The 13,904-nt window shown below is 44.3% G+C and overlaps 1 pseudogene; it reads right to left on the reverse strand.

The window, feature by feature from the left end:
* Positions 1-409: 409 nt before the first annotated feature.
* LOC122232235 lies at positions 410-505 on the reverse strand (annotated as a pseudogene).
* Between the last annotated feature and the right edge of the window lie 13,399 nt (positions 506-13,904).

Below are 13,904 nucleotides of genomic sequence, written 5' to 3' on the forward strand. Positions count from 1 at the left end.
TGGCACATAGGGAGTTATTGATTTTTTTTTCTTTTTTGACAAACTGACAGGTAATTGACAAATAAAAGTTTATATCTTTATTTTTTTTAACGTTTATTTTTTTTTTTTTTGAGACAGAGAGAGATAGAGCATGAACGGGGGAGGGGCAGAGAGAGAGGGAGACACAGAATCGGAAGCAGGCTCCGGGCTCCGAGCCATCAGCCCAGAGCCCGACGCGGGGCTCGAACTCACAGACCGCGAGATCGTGACCTGAGTTGAAGTCGGACGCTTAACCGACTGAGCCACCCAGGCGCCCCTAAAAGTTTATATCTTTAAAGTGTACGACATGATATGCATACATTTTGAAATGACCACCACAGTTAACTTAATGAACGTCCATCACATAATAACCTTTTTTATTATTTTTTTTTTTGCTAGGAAACAGTTCGCGAGTTTGCCTATCATCCTTGCGCAGGGGGCGTGCTAATCTCTGTATCATTCCAGACATGTGCTGCCAAAGGGACACTAGTCTTCCACTGTTAGCACAACTCTTAAATCCCCTGACCTACGAAGAAATGTAACAATTTGCCATTAGTGGTATACACCCTCCAATGCTGTTTTCCTTTGCCTCGCCCTCCCAGCCTCCACTCCCATAGAGGAAATTAAAGACCCTTTCCTAATTTAACTTCAAATTCATGTTTCTTTGTACACATAAATGTGACCATGTCTAAGGTCCCCTGAACCTTTTTTCTTAAAATCGATTTGAAGGAGAGGTAGGAAATTTAATATTAATGTTGTATGTTTTTTTTAAGTCTTTTGGGGTTACCCTTTATTTCTTAATTGTTTTCCTCTTCCATATTTATTTTTCCACTTAAAGCTAAATAACAAAAGGAAACAAAAGTGGAACTGTTAAAAAGAAAATAATTAACAATTAGATATTTACAATACTTAGAATTTTGCTTTATAAAAATATTGTTAAAGCTATTACTCATGTTGAAGTTTTAGCGTTCATTAATGCATGTATTTTGTGCAAAATCAGCAAATTCCACATTCCCAGTTTGGCTGTTATACACACAAATTAATGAATGTACTTTAATGAGTTTGATTAATATGCAGCAGCTTAAGATCCATTTTGTATTATTAGCCCATGAAATGTTCCTCGTTGAATGCTGCTGAATCAGAATGCTGTATTTGCCTGGGAAGGCTCTCTCTCTCTCTCTCTCTCTCACACACACACACACACAGACGCTCTTCACAAATAATGTAAAGCTAAGATTTTCATAATTATCATAATTCACTCATTAAGATATTAGCAAACTGTCACAACCACAGAAGAGTCTCTATGCATGGAATTTTCCATCTCTTGCCTTCACCCAAGATATACATGCAGTGCCTGTGCCAGAGAATGTTAAATGGAAACCCTACTTCTGCATTTTATTAGCAAATTTTGCAAACTACAAACAGCTTGAGTGTTGTATAAATTTATAGTTGTACTTGCACATTTGTGACGGTGGTTTTCGGCATGCAAGTTTTATCTAAGAGTTTTTACTTGGAACTGCACACAGCAATTCCAAAACCTCAAGAACTAAAGGAAAATAAAATTGAGTGCCTTTACAATTGTGTGATTTGTACATTATTTATTTCAAAACAAGATTAAAAATACTGTATTCCCAGAAACATTCTCTTCTGGTAGAAGCCACTGAGATGGAAAATTTCATCTATTTCAAACTGATTTTTTTGCCTGAATGACTCTCACGTATTTTCCTAAAACCCAGTCATGTCGAACAATTTCTTCTACCTTAATAATACTATGCAAGTAGCCAGGAAGATTCGAGTGTTGAACTGGTAGAAGGCACTTGGCCAAGTAGGTGCCCGACTGTATTTTGATTTCCTATGCTCAGACGTACTTACTCTTTTCTTATCTTCTGATCCCCTGGCTCAGCAGTACTTCTAGATAAGAATTTCTGCATATTTCTGTCCTAGGAACACTTGGCCAAATTTGAGTTAGAGAATGCATTTTAGATCAAAATCTCAAATACGAATACGGTAGCGAAACCCATTTCCCCAGTTTAGGAGGTAATAGAAGGAGCTCAAAATGGCTGACAAAGGGTACATGTATTTTCAGTGTCCTTCCCAACATGCCATTTGTGCCATCACAATGCCTCTAGTGACAGGAGTGCTCCTCATCTTCTTAAAGATGACTGGTCTACGACAGAGCTACCTGGTTGCGATATGAGTCAGATTTCAATGAAATAATTGATGCTTTCTCTTCAGCCTTTTCTCTCTTAAGTAAAAAACTATTTTTGGGGGGGGGCGACTCGGTGGCTCAGTCGGTTGAGCATCCGACTTCGGCTCAGGTCACGATCTTGCGGTCTGTGAGTTCGAGCCCCGCGTCGGGCTCTGTGCCGATGGCTCGGAGCCTGGAGCCTGCTTCGGGTTCTGTGTCTCCCTCTCTCTCTGCCCCTCCCCTGCTCATGCTCTGTCTCTCTCTGTCTCTCTCAAAAATAAAAATAAAAACATTAAAAAAGATTTTTTTAATTAAAAAAATAAATTGTTTTTTGCTTCAACTACTATTGTCATTGACTCACCACCTTCTCTGGTGACATACATAATTTTTAAAAGAACTTATTTTAAAATAGCATGTAAAATTTTCTCATAGAAACCACTGCTAAGCAGGAAAGGTAATGGGAATGTATGCTTTGGATGGGTCCTTGTCATGATCTTGAATTAACAAGATAAAGAATGTGGTATAAGTCTTAATCTATGATCCCAAGAAGTATATGAGAAAGCTACAGAAGTAAATTCAGACTTGGAAATTTAGGATTTTCTTTGTAGGAAAAAGATGACAATGTTAGCAATGGCTGGTCAGTCTTCTCAAATGGCTGTCAGCTATTTTGATTCTACTCGACAAATCAAAGAAGCCATCATTTTTCTAAACAGCAGGGGTGAAAAAAAAACCCAACATTCTGAACTAGGTTCTTGATCCACTCACACTCACGAAGAATCTTCTGGGTGAAGGAGTATGATGCTTCCCATGACAGCCCTGGACCATCTATAGAGAAAGAGGGATGTGGCCAGTTAAGCCTTCCCCAAATGACCACGTAACTCCTTTTCTGATAACAGAAAATTGAAAAGGCATAAGTCCCGAGCTTTTTCTTTTATGATGCCCCATTTGCAATAAAGAAGTCATCAGAAAAATGGATTCTTACTTGCTAACCTGACACATGCCGTCCAGGGATTAGAAGGAGATAATTTGTCAATACTGTCAGCCAAATGCAGCTGTGGTCCCATCCATTACCTAAGGTCTGTTTTCATTTTTCCCAATTCCAAGGTGTTTGTTTAATTAAAATGAAAAATGGAATGATCATGCTCCCTAGAAGGTCATTTTGTCTCCTTCCAGCGGTTGAGTGACATACTTTTAACTTTGTAAAGTCACTTGTTTACAATTTAAAGTTTAGTTACTACACAACGTGCTTACCTGTATGTAGTAGCTAATTTGCCGTGACAGAGGAGAAAGAGAACCCAGTACCACTAAGTCCTGTGAAGAAAGCACACTCAACAGCATTCTGTCCCCAGTTCGGGGGAATCGTATGTTGTGCGTGTATCAGTAGGGCTCTGTTGTAAATGGTAGGAGGCATTTTCACTGTTTTAGGCAGAAAGGGTGCTTTACAGGGAATTGGGAACCTAAACGTGCATTAGAAGGTTTAGAACAACAGGCTCTCCACTGACCTCCAGGAACCACTCCCAGGACAACTTTGCAGAACCCGGCGTCCAAGGGCACCGAATCGGGAAGCTGCCGTGGCAACTGTCACCCCCAGGGTCATGGCAGATCTCTGACTTTAGCTGCTTTCCAGGCGTCAGGAGGCCACCACTGCAGTTGTCGGGTCCAGGAGATTGCCGCCTAGGCTGCAGTCTGCTGAGAGAGTGCGGCCCAAGGTCTTTAGGGCCACGCTGAAATCGGCAAGAGGAAAATGGATGTCCCCACACTGCTTCTCCCTCCCCTGAACCGGGCTCCACATACAGGTCTCAGGAGCTTGCCTCTGATTGGCCAAACCTAAATGGCTCCTTTAACTGCACGGGAGCCTGGGAAATGTGCATTTTGTTTTGTTTTAATTTTCTGGTCCTCTCAATCCGGGAAAGCATGCTAATAGGAGGTTAGAACAGAGTTGAGCTAGTTTACCAAATCTACTCCAATACCCGTAGACTCACTTTCTGCTACTGGTGACCAGGCATAAATTCCTTCCCCGGTCCCTATTTTTAACAAACTGGTGTTATTCCTCCTTTTGTCTTTTTGGGGATTTTATACTAGTTTTCTTGAAGTCTTTTCAGATTGTTCTATGACTTCCATCTCACCGGGAGTAAATAAGTCCTGATGTGGTAGGCAGAATAATGTCCTCCTGCAAAGATGTTTATGTCCTAACTGCTTGGAACCTGTGAACATGTTACATTACGTGGAGAATTAAGGTTGTTCTTTAAAAACGATTTTTTAAAATTTATTATTCTTGAGAGAGCGAGAAAGCACGTGAGCGGGGAAGGGGCAGAGAGGGGAGGGGAGAGAGGATCTGTGTGGACAGCAGAGAGCCTGATGAGGGGCTCGAACGCATGAACCGTGAGATCGTGATGTGGGCTGAAGCTGGACACTTGACTGAGCCACCCAGGTGCCCCGAGAGTTAAGGTCGTTAATCGGCTGACTTTAAGACAGATTATCCTGGATGATCCAGGTGGGCCTGGTGTAATAACAAGGGTCCTTAAATGTGGAAGAGAGAGATAGAAGAAGAGTGCAGAGTGTTGCGGCTTGAGAAAGACTCAACGCTCTGTTGCTGACTTTAAAGATGGAGAGGAGCCATGAGCCAAGGAATCCAAGGAATGCAGGCAGCTTCTAGAAGATGGCAGGGACGAGGTAGTGGAATCCCCCCAGAAAGCAATCAGCCCTAATAGCACCTAGATTTTAGCCCACTGAGAGCCAGTTCAGATTTCTGAACTACAAAACTGGAACAATAAATTGGCGGGTTTTTTTAAGTTTATTTTTATTTATTTTTGAGAGAGAGAGAAAGAGAGAGAGAGAGAGTGAGCACAGGTGGGGGAGGGGTAGAGAGAGGGAGAGAGGATTCCAAACAGGGTCCACGCTATTGGGCGCAGAGGCTGACGAGGGACTTGATCTTGTGAACTGTGAAATCATGACTTAAGCCAAGATCGAGCCAGACGCCTAATCGACCGAGCCATCCAGGCGCCCCAAACTGCTGTTGTTTTAAGCCATTACGTTCGGGGCAATTTGTTAAAGCAGCAATCAGAAACCGATACATCCAATGGCTGAGTTCGCTGGCTGCGTTTCTGCCCACTACTTCGTCCGCATGAGCTTTGACATTTAAAAAAAATTTTTTTTAATGTTTATTTATCTTTGAGAGAGAGACAGAGTGTGAGTGGGGGAGGGGCAGAGTGAGGGGGAGACACAGAATCTGAAACGGGCTCCAGGCCCTGAGCTGTCAGCACAGAGCCCGACGTGGGGCTCGAACTCATGAACCGTGCGTGAGATCATGACCTGAGCCGACGTCGGACGCCCGGCCGACTGAGCCACCCAGGTGCCCCGAGGTTTGACATGTCAGTTTTTGGGTTCATCTTGAGTGGGGTTTTCCCCTGCTCTCTGTACTTTTCTCACTTTGTCAACCTGTTTGTGGACACACAGAAGCTCCCTGGGACCCCAGGTTATAACCTGGTAATTCCGAGCCCTGTCCCACAGTGATACCCGTGCTGCCCCAGGGTTAGCCGGGGGACCGGTGGGCAGCATGGTCCAAGTGCTGCCACGTCAGGGAACAGCAGCTGGAGATTCTTCTGGCTCCTTTTACACGGTAGAAAGTATGACCCAACCGTTGGTCGTACGTAGGAAGCAAAGCTGTGGTTCCCAGCTGTACATAGGATATGCCTGTCCAGGCTGCCCCGCAGGGGTCAAATCTTCACCCCCCTGCCTGATTTAGTGTTAAAGCTCTGTAGGCCTCTGGCTCATGACACACTTTGCTTTGTGGTTCTGTTTCTGGTCCATCATTAGCTCATTTTTTTTTTTTTTAGCATAGCCATACTTTTCAATGTATATGTAATATATAATCTAATTTATAAAATACACACAAAATACTGGCTGCATATTTTGTCCTTGCTGTTGTTCTGAGCAGAGGGCAGAAAGGCCGGGCACCACCTTGACCACAAGACGGCCGCGCGGGGGGTGCGTGATTAACATTTCACGGAACACCGTGCCCCAGGTTTTCACCATGTTTCAGTTGAAGAGAAAACAGAGTGAGTGGTTAGATATTTCTGTTGCCATCAGTGACTGGCTTTCTGCATTCCCAAGGATGCACAAATTCCTTCCACAAATAATACCCTTTTGGCAAAGGCTTGGCTGGTTGGAAATCGTGAGAGAGAGTTTCATTGTATTGCACTTTAAAGTGGTCGTTCCAGAAATTCATCTTAAAACTTGCTATTTCGGGAAGCCTGGCTCAGCTTCTCCGCTTTCTCTGGAGTCCGTCAATTCCATAAATTGGCTAGGCGTTGCTCGAGGATGATGGTTAGGGTCAGGACGGGGAGGAACAGAACACCAGGTGTCACATTACAAAAGGTGGCATGAATCCCTTGTTTAGTCATGTACTTTAAGAGTGTGGAAAATAGCTGTTTCCAGTTAACACCAGAAGTGCTCATTAAACTGATTTTCTGTTGGGAATGATTCCCCCCAAAATGTCTCAGGCTATCAAGTAGCTAAAATTCTATCAGGATTATGATACCCACTGAGTTACAAGTTATAAGAAATGATACTTGAAATAAAGGCTTTGCAGGCAAATTAAAATAGCAATAATTTCAGTTAATGTAATGATATCTTTTTTTTTTTAAATCCCTTAATATCATTCAGCCAAAATTACATATTTGGGAAAAAAATGAGCTACTAAAGAAGATTTCCTAATTGTATGTAATATGCCTGAAGGCATATTGCGGATGTAATTCAGATGCCTGGACACAGAGGAAGATGGGCTCTGGTGATGATATTGTGCAACAGAACTACATTTCAGTCCCCAACAGTCATCATGTAAAATGACTTCCCGGAGAAAGGAAGCCGGGAGTGTGTTACAGCTTCCACAGTAAGCACTGTAATCCTGGCTGCGCTCTGGAGATCATATTTTCACATGTGCAGGCTTCTCTGTGAGCTCCCGAGCCTTGCAGATCACATTTTGACATCTAACATCCCAGTATTTTGCAAGTGATGGCACTTATTTTCCCGAAACTCAATGGAGTCTCTTGCTCTCTTTGTTTTGTTTATGCCAACGTGGTATTCTCTCCGCCAATTCATTCTGGCTTGCCCTCGTCTCCTCTGCAGGCTAACAAAGCCCCGAGCTGCTTCTTGAGGTGAAAGAAATACTTCAACCAAGCATGAATCCTTTTAACCATTTACAACTAGAAGTAACCGTTTTAAGACTTTGGTTCTTTTTTTTAACTTTACATTGTTGTGCTACAAGTTGTTGTCGAGCGATCTATCAATTAAAGTGTTTATGTTTACTATGGTTCAAGGGCCACGGTAGCGGGCATCGACTTTCCTGTCGGTGCACATGTGATCTTGACAAGCGACTAAAACTATGTTCTGAGGTGTGATCTAACTCAGGTGAGTAAATTTAGTTCTTGTTTTTGTTTTTTTTTTAAATGCTCAGGCAGGGTTCACAAACCATACTGGCCAAGGCTCATATAAAAGTAGGTCTCATGGTGGTCCCTTCACCCCTCCCCTGTCCAAATCCCATGGTTTCTTTTCTTTGTTCTTGCTGGCTCAGGGGTCAGATACCATCATCTCTGACATGTTGATTTTAGTCTTTGAGATAAAGGCTCAAAACCCATCTGAGCCATATTGTTGTGAGCTCGGCTTTCTTACCAGCCTCAGAGCTCATGACGGTGCCTTTTTCTTCAGCAAGGTTGGTTCCTTTTCTACCCTCCCATGTTTCTTTTATGCTGGGCTAAATGCATTCCACTGGGGCAGCTGGGACAATGGATTCCTTTATTAGTCTGGTTGGCTTCTGGGATAGCCATAGCTCTAAATAGGCTTCTTGGCTGATGAGTCTGAGCTCAACAGTTCAGCCTCCCTTCTAGGCCTGCAGTCAATTTACGCCTATCTCCCCAAACCCTCAGAGCCAGCTTCGTGATGGCTTTTCAATTGGATCTCGGCACTAGCAAAGGACAGCTGTGGGCTTTAGCCTGTCATTTGGCCTGAGCTGTCACTGGGTTGGGCTTAATACATCCAAGGGAAAACCCGGAGATGGGAGAGCAGGAAGGAACAAACAGTTGTTTCTCTGGCCCCAGTCAAAATTCTCTTCAACTGTTTCCAAACACTGGGTGAGGCACTCAGTGTTCAGGATCAGCTCAGGCTCAGGTCTTTCCAGAAGACAAAGGAAGATGAGGACCCGTCCTCACCTTCGGGGCAGGTTTTGTAAGAAGACCTTCACCTCACTGCAAAGGTTGGGCAAGATGCCTTCAGAACAAGAAAGCCCCCCTGCGTTTGTTTGTTTCCTAGGAGAGCCCACTGAATAATGGGACCATCCTAGCTAAGAGGATATGGTGGGCACTAGCTGGTACGACCAACATCGGATACTGTGTGAAGATCAAGCTTTGGTTTTTTTCAGGTGACAACATAATGCTTAGACGAAGGTGCAGAATTAGGCTCCACTGGGTTGACACAGACTACCCCTGACCACTTATCATTTCCTGTTACCACAGAGCTGCCTTCCTGTCTTTACCCTGTGTGTGAAATAAAGATTGTGGGTATAATCCTTTCTCCCTTCACAAGAGAAGGAGTTCAGGCAGACGTTTATGTGCTCAGTCTGACTTCTTGTCTGTTGAGCTATGGGTGTGTAGCCTTCCGTCTGAAATGGGTGGGAAAGAGACACTCATGTCACAGAAGAACCTTTAGACTAGGACTCTGAATACGAAGGATTTGATTTGTCACTCATGAGACAGTGTCCCTTAGTTCTCAGTTGCCTCATCTGCAAAGAGAGTTGACATATGTGAAAAAAAAAAGCTATGAGGGCTTCCCAGTTTTGTTGAGATCACAAAAGGGCTGTGAAAGCTCTCAGAAAGAAGTCTACCGACATGTGTAAGGAATACCTAGTAAGCAACAGACCATGTGCCAGACCCCGCTAGTCTCTACAGATTGGAAGTGAAGAAGGACACCGACCCCGCCTCATGGAGACCAGTGCTTTCAGCCACGAGAGGTCAAGTCACAGCCCCAAAGACAAAACATCATCGTAAGTGCCATCTTCAGTTAGGGATTTCAATTCAGTCTCCCATGTTGATGCAGGTAGCTTAATTCCAAGTAACGATGCGTATGTTTCTTTTCCTCCACCTCTGCCTAGTTTCTCCCCCCCCCTTCCCCCATACCTTCTTCTTCCTGCAAAACTGAAGTCGTTTTGCTTCAGTTGGTACCGAGAAATATGTCGGGGATCGGGGATGGCTTGTTGCAGAGGGGACATCTTAGTTGAGACCTGAAGTTTGAAATGGATTCGATGAGGCCAAGAGGGGAGAAATGACGGAGGAAGAAGCCTGGGCTAAGAGAAAATAGCGTGTGCCAAAGCCCAAGGATGAGAGAGAACACTGGACATTTGGAGAAATGAGAGTAATTTGAGGTCATTGTAGTAAAGAGTCTAAAGGATGGAGGGAAAGAGAATGGAAAAGACGAACATTGCCGTTATCTGGATGACAGGTGTGTGGGAGAGAGGTTAGGTTTGCTCTGTGCAGCTAGCCGGCTCCGGGGGCACAACCAGAATCCAGGAGGGGAAATTCCAGGGAGAAGGACATGAACTAAAAATTAAACTACAATCATGGCTTCCACTTAGTCCTTCCGGTATCCCAGATACTATGCGAAGGATTTTACATCCATTGGATTTCATATCTCGTCAGATCCTCTAAACAACCCTACGACATAAGTGTCATGAGAGGTTAAATTAATTAGCTCAGGGTCACACAGCAAGGACAGGGTAGAGCTCGGATTCCAAACTTGCTTCTCTCAGTCGCCACCCTCAAAAGGCTTCCTTGTGAGGAGCGTGTGGTTACAGAACAAATGGATGGCTCTGAAAGTTGCCGATCGTTACTGGGATATTGTAGAGGGTCTGAGCATTAAGAGAATCAGGAACCTGCTGAGGATCTTCCCATTGTGAGATCCAGGGATTCAGTGACACGTCAACAGTTGTTAGATACAGAAAACAACCCTGAGAGACAACCACCTTCTGCATTTCGGGCAGCTTTATGTCATGTGTGATGGCCCTCCTGGGGTACCTTTAAGGGGGGGGCGTTCTCAGGCTCCGTCATTGCAGTAAAGAGCACTGAAAGTGAGGCAGAGTGAAATGGACCGAATTAGGGCAGCTCAGCCCTCCAATAAAGACCATGCATCTTTCACAAACATCTGCTTTAGCTAATGCTGGCCTTGGGCAGTATTAAATTATGTATTCAGCTCTTAAACTATCACAGATTCATGTTTCGAGAACATAACCATGAGAAAATATTGCACCACTAGCAGAAACAAAACAGCTCCGCTCATTTTGCATTAAATTTTTTTTTTTTGGTGAATTTCGATAATAATTCTTCATTCTCTTTCAAATTAAAGGGCATTGTGGGAGACCAAATAGGTCAGGATGCATAGGCATTTTTTTCTTCTATTGACTTATTGAAAAAAGGATAAAAAATTGCCTCTTTTGCTCACCATTCAGTGAAGGGTATCCAAATAGCAAATAACAATAAATTATACAATGAATTTGGGCATGTTAGAGGTAGAGAGACCTTAGAGAGCATTCCAAATGTGTTTCCTAGAACTGCCTCTTATTTATAATGAAGTGCTTCTCTAAGGTCAAAAATCATGACCTTCTTGAAATATATCCTGGGGAGGCTGGCTCCCAGCCCCGTTCCAACAGTTTCTTAAAACGCGAACAGTCATGGACTATCACAGTATGAGGACTTTACCTGTGAATTTGAGAGAGAGAGACAGAGACAGAGACAGAGAGAGACAGAGAGGGGTGTTGGGGGAAGGGAGGAGGACTCTTGTGTCATCAACCCTGACGTATTTAGCCATCAGTAGTCGGGAAATAGTATTTGGAGTTCATCAAAATATGTGCTTCTCAGAAATCTCAGTAAAACAAAACATCCAGAGTCTTCAACAAAGGTGTCCTTTGTGATGGCAACCCAAGATCCTAGATCCTGATGGAAGGCATTTTCCATAGCAACGATGAGTGCAGGTGACCTTCTGAGGCCAACTCCAAAAGTGTTGATTGTCCTCTCTCTATAGCTGAGACAAGACATTTCATCGCCTGTCCCTTTCCCCTCCGAACACATAGTGATGCTCACAACTTCTAAGTACTTGCTCAGTTAAAAACCTGCATTCTGGACTCCTTCTGGTTCTTTCCCTTCTTCCATGAAGAGAAAAATCCATCCCACCTATGTATCACCAACATGTGCAGAGCATATACTCTTAAAAAGTTGTGACAAACCGAATTTTTGAAAATCGTAGTCAAAGGCATTACTTTTGCAACCATCGTTTCCAGCCTTACTCCCTCCATAAATATTTAAATATGTTTTCAGATCATTCTTGTTTAAAGAAAGATATACCAACAGCCTTATAAAAAAAAAAAGGATCTTTCTGGCAACTTGAAAATGTAGTTGTATACAATAAATAGTAAAGATTTTACAGCAACAGAATATCTGTAAGTAAGTAACAGAATATCTGAGCTGGAATAATCATGTCAGGGAGCAGGCAGGTGGGCAGGTGATTTTTCTTAAATAGAATTCAACCCGCTAATGGCAGCCGCAGTCCAAATGAGACAACTGCTGTGGGTCAAGGCAGGGAAGACTAAACTGTACAAAGACAGAGCTGCAGTAAACTGAAAACATCTCTGCTCGTTTCCTCTCTGGTCTCACGCGCGCAGGAGAGGCATTGATCTTTGCCAGCCAGTCTTAAACACAGTCTGGAAGAAGAAGATGAATTAAACTCAGCCGAAGCGTGCTTGCTCCCGGGCTTCCGGAGAGGAGGGAAGGGTTTGGCGTGGGGGGCGCCGGGACTGACGGCGTCTGCAGGTGGGCAAGTGGAGGGATGCCGGTCTGTGCCCGGAGGTCATCAGAGGTTAGGACTTCCAGACCTGACCCCACCCAGACCCAGCAGGAAGTGTCTCAGCATGCATGGCAGTCCACCTGGCGAGGCCTTTTGGACCCCTTGATGACCCTGTACCAGGGCTTAAGTGGCTGGAGGAGGCGTAGAAACCAATGCGAGGTTCTTTTTGACAATGCTTTTCGTCTAAGGTCTTCAACTAGTCTAAGCAACGGTTGCATCGCATCCATGAAGTCAAGCTGTCCAGACTCACACGAGTGTCTTTGTCAAGCATGTTATTCCTCCGAGTCAGCCCCAAACCTGAGATCCGTAGGGTGTCCTGCCAATATTTGGTTTCCTTGTTTCTCCAAAAGCCATTTTTCAGGTTGCATGTTTCTGTACGTGCGTTAAAAACTCAAGACGTCTGTCAAAAACCTTCCGTTTAGTATGGTTTTTTGCGTCTGTCTTCTCACGGATAGGGACATGTTTTGTTTTCTTTACTGTTTATCTTCCTTCATCTGGCAAAGCCTGAGCCGTCCCGTCTGCCCCCAGCGATTTAGGACAGGGAGGGAATTAATATCAGGGCTTTGTTTAACAGCAGTGTTACATCTGCCATTAGACGACTTTTACTTCCTCTCTGAGCAGAAGAGAAACTGTCTTTCCTCAACCAAAATGTCAGATGAACGGAGGCCTTAAATAAGAACATGAATTTGACCTTTACCAGATGTCTTTATTCTTTAGCATTTTTCAAAGATACACACTTGAAAGAGTGAAGAGTTAGTGATATCCAGCACGGAGAGCGTATTGCCTGTTGTTTTCAAGATGCCCGAGGCTTTCTTGTGTGAACAAAATGACTATTTCCGTCATAACAGAACACGATTATTTATTCACCTAGCAGAGCAGAGGAAATCATTTTAAAACCAAAAACGCGAAATGGGTTGTCCCTGCCACAAACTTCCCCCCCACCCCGCCCACGAAGCAGGAATCTTAACTTCGTAAGTAGAACCAGACCCTTACTCCATGCTCTGCCCAGCACAAAAATTACATGGCTTTTAGCTTTAATGGCCTTTTAGGCTTGTCGCCAGAAGAAGTTCCAGAAAAACTTCTCTGGTCCCCATTTGCCCTCTCAGCCCGGCTCTTTGGAAGCAGGGAGGAGAGCCGCTGGAGAGCATCCAGAGCCGGCTCTGTGAAGCAGAGGCCAAAGAACCACTCCGCACAACTGGGAGGAGAGAAAAAGGAGCCCCATGACCATAGTGAGTCAGACTGGAACAGAGCGGGTTTGCGGACGGGGGGGCACAGCTACCGACACCATCCAGGCCAGCGCATCCCCGCGAGGTGGGGCTGCAGGAAACCCCAGCGGTGTGGCAGGGGCCCTCCTCTCCATCACTCTGTTGATCTCCTCTCGTTTCTGTCTTCCAGAAACAAACATGGGCTTTGTTTTTTTGTTTTTTTGTTTTTCTTATTAAGGATTTGAGCTTTTATCTGAACGTTTCATATCCCGGTCCTGGGTCCAGATTGTGAAGCAGAGAGAACGCCTCTTTGGTTCCTCACAAGGATCTTGAAGCTAAAGGGATTTCAGGGAGGAGCTAAGAACGTTCAAGAGTAATATCCATCCTTGCTTGCCTAGACGTTCTCCCCTCTGTTAGCTCCGAGGAAGGACACGCATCCGTCGCCCACGTGATAACACCATCGTCAGTTGGTTTTCCTCTCCAAACATTAGATTCTCTCCTCGTTCATTTGATGACTCTTTATGTGCTCCTGGGCGCACGAAGAGATCCCGGGGTTGAATTCCATTCAGTACTTGACCTCAGAGAGCTTAAAGTTACCCAGAGAGATC

Source organism: Panthera tigris, chromosome D2 (genome assembly GCF_018350195.1).
Source record: "Panthera tigris isolate Pti1 chromosome D2, P.tigris_Pti1_mat1.1, whole genome shotgun sequence".
NCBI classification, from domain to species: Eukaryota; Metazoa; Chordata; class Mammalia; order Carnivora; family Felidae; genus Panthera; species Panthera tigris.